The sequence below is a fragment of the Quercus lobata genome, chromosome 5 (genome assembly GCF_001633185.2).
Source record: "Quercus lobata isolate SW786 chromosome 5, ValleyOak3.0 Primary Assembly, whole genome shotgun sequence".
Lineage (NCBI taxonomy): Eukaryota > Viridiplantae > Streptophyta > Magnoliopsida > Fagales > Fagaceae > Quercus > Quercus lobata.
The window spans coordinates 81,375,835-81,379,632 of NC_044908.1; the positions used below are offsets into that span (position 1 = coordinate 81,375,835).

General features: G+C 36.3%; 1 pseudogene; it reads right to left on the minus strand.

The window, feature by feature from the left end:
• Positions 1 to 332: 332 nt before the first annotated feature.
• Positions 333 to 3,526, minus strand: LOC115991272 (annotated as a pseudogene).
• Positions 3,527 to 3,798: the final 272 nt, after the last annotated feature.

Consider the following 3,798-nt stretch of genomic DNA (forward strand, 5'->3'; position numbering starts at 1 on the left):
CTAATTTACCAAAACAGCAACTAACAGCAGAGATCTTACTTGTTAAATCATACAAGACAGCATGCAATTTGCAGTTGTTGGAAGTGTTGCTATCCAGGATTGGGTAAAATTATCCAAGTATACACAATTCTCTCAACTATCAGGAGTCAAACAACAACAGAAAACAAAAAGAGAAACAAAACATACACAGTAATGAAAAAAAAAATCCAACCTTGTTTGAGCAAAAAATGGAGGTAGATGTATTCAATTATATTTCAAGAATAAGTACAATTGAATGCCTACTATCTATAGCATACAATGACTACTCTATCAAAATTTGTAACAATATATAATTAAGCTCCAACAGGTACAAACGAAGTTGGAAACTTCAAATTAGGCTCTGCTACTGTCCTAAATTTATGGTTATCATCAAATGCAACCCTTTTCCTCTTCTGACCAACAACAGCTGCTTCATCATCTGAGCTCACAAAAAATTCTACTAAAAAATCTTCATCATCTGAGCTCACAACGAATTCTACTCCAAAATCTTCATCATCTCTTGAAAATGAACAAGAGGTCGAATCATCATCGTATGAAAAAGAATAACCACCATGCTCAAAATCAGCCTCAATCCAAGAAGAACTAGGAACAGCGGGTAGCTCAGGTTCATCCACACCGGCGAGAAAGGGATGATCCAAAAGCATCTCAGCCGTGAACCTGAACATGGGTTTCCTCACAAGACAAGCCTTCAAGAAATCCCTTGCCTCCTTCGAAATCCAACTTGGAATTTTAGGCAATATGCGCTCCTTGCCAATAACCCCCAAAGGCTCCTCTGTATTCAACTCTTCCTCTCTATACTAAGGAGATTTCCCAGGAAGCATTTCAAGGAAAGAGCCTCACATAACTCATCATTTCCATCCCACACTTTTAGCATCTCACACAAACTCCTGTTGACATCATGTTTGATCAATCAAAGGGCGATTGAAGGGCAATTGAAATCTGTATAAGCTGCTTCTCTTAAGCTTTACATTGTTATGGAAATTGCCAACCAAAAAACCTAGTGATAGTTTTTCACTATTGGTTACAAATACATGGATTCATAGGAATATATATTCTATACCATGCAACTGGAAATATAAGAACTTTTTGTTTTCTTTTTCTCTTCTTTTACTTTTGGTTATAAATTGATGGATAATAGTTATATATACTAGATCATGTCACATTAACTTCTAGTATATTTATTGCATAACTTTATTATACTCCCCACATTTACTCCACACACATTCAATAAAAAAAACCCTCTATTTATTAATGAAAATTTATTAAAACAAGTCTAATTTCTAACAGCAATAGCAATGCAAATGGAGAAACAACAAAGGAAGAGGTAATTTGTGAGAAATTGGTGTTGTGACTATAGCTTAAATATTAGTTTTGTCCTCCCCAAGAATCAATAGTAACATAGAATGCTTTAAGCGAAAATAGTCCATTCACTACTAGAGCAACATACGTTGGCACAGACATTTCTAATAAGAGAATAGGCAATGGAGCTTCAAAATTGAGCACATGATGAACTACTTGCCTTAGTGAAGGTCTGAGATTGTAATCAGGATGAGCAAACCAAAGGCCAACAATAATCAAGCACTCCATTTGTTGTTCGTCAAAATTTCCACCTAGCCTTTGGTCAGCTACTTCAAGTACCTGTCCTCTTCTATAGAGCTCCCAAACCCACTCCACCATGACTACCTGCTCTTCTATGGCCATGGGGATGGGGTTGATTGCTTTTCTACCACAAGCTATCTCCAGTGCAACAATTCCAAAACTATAGACATTTGATTCCTTGGTAGCCTTACTAGTTGTGAAATATTCTAGTGCCATATAACCCATGGTGCCCGCCAAATTAGTGGTTTGTGCCCCTTTGACATGGTCACAAGCCTAGCTAGCCCAAAATCCCCAAGTTTAGCATTAAAATTTGAATTAAGCATAATGTTGCTTGATTTTATATCCCTATGCAAAACGCATTGTTCCCATTCTTCGTGTAAGTAGAGCAAGGATGAGGCTAAGCCTTGAGCAACTTTGTACCTCACTGCCCACATCAATGTACTTTCTTTTTAAAAAATATGCGAATCTAAGCTTCCATTGGGCATGAAATCATAAATGAGAAGAAGTTCTCTTTTTTTGTGGCACCAACCAATAAGTTTCACCAAATTCCTATATATCAATTGACTAATAATTTTTACTTCTGATGCATACTCTTTTATTCCTTGTTTAGACCCTTTTGCCACCCTCTTAATAGCTACAAAGGTGTTTGAGTCCCTTAAAAGTCCTCTATAAACCACGCCAAATCCTCCTTGGCCTAGCTTTTCTTTATCATCAAAATCATTTGTTCCATGAACCAATTCATTGTATGAAAACTTCCTAGGTCCTCTACCCCTTCTAAATTCTTCGTCAATACAATCATCAAGGACATAATCTTCTTCTTTATTCCTCCAACTCCTTTTCCACAAGGCAAAAAGAACCAATGCCAACCCGGTAACCAGAACAAATCCACCAGAACCAAGACCCACGGCTAACCCCAATGCATTATTTTTCCTTTGGTTGGGGGCTGGAATATTGGGGCTTGACACCGGATCTTTAATGATGGTTATGTTATCATCAATTTCCAACACTGAACTAAAATTCCATGAATAAATGTTATGTATTGCAGATGAATTTCCTGTTGAGGCTAGCTGAGAATCCAAAAGTAACCTTCAGGTAAGAAATGGCTCAAATCAACATTTGTGGAAAGGAACTGCCTTATTGGAACATTGTGTATCTAAAACCTGTGAAGAAAACACTCAAATTATGAGAACTAGAATTGTAACTAATCCAAGCTTCATTTTTTTTTTCCCTTCCTTAATAGCAATATTACTATACCATGATATATTAGCAACAGATTTCAAGGAGTTGACATCAATACCTACATGTTCCCCAGGGGGATCCAAATACACACTGCTATAGATATCAAACTCTACTGCGACAAAAGGATTATCCTTTGAGTCTAATGCCTGGTCATCGTGAGTAAGATCAATAGTACTAACACCTTTTGTTTTAGGAAACTTTGAACTGACAGGTGCAAGGAAGAATGCAAGCACATCTCCATATACACTTCGATGCTGTGAGTCAATGGCAAAGGAAAAATGGGTAGTGAAATCTGTGAGGTTTTGAGAGTTATTGTCCCACAGGTGAATGGGTCTGAAATACGTAGCTCCACCAACATACTCTAATGCAAGCTGATTGCCTGTCAGTTGGATGACTTGGTTTACAGCAAATGCTCGCTCATATGTTAGTTAGAGTCAGAAGAACTAAAACTAGTGAAGTTGAAGGAAATAGCACTTGTAAATGGGGTTAATATAGAAAAGAAATAGGTGATCATAAAGAGATAACAGAGGATTATAAGCTGTGGAAACAGGAAATGTTCGATCTTGAAGTTGTATACAACGTAATTATAACTTTCAAGTGAGGTTGGCCAAGAGATATTGCAGAATGTAATATGAATCAATACGTACATAGATAATAAGTGGAAGTCTTCTAAGTGCAGAATCAAGCAATATTGACAAGAAAGAATTAAAAGTCAATGTTGTTTTGCAGGATAAGAATTAGAGGAAAACTTCAAATAGATACAGGAAATTGAATAAATTCAAAATCCACACATCATCTTTAATATATAATTGGCATTGAAAATTTTCATACACGGAGCAATGGTATAAGTTAAAAATCCACACATCGTCTTGGATAAATAAATTTTTTAGCTAGCTTTTATGCATTTCACTAAAAGTTAAA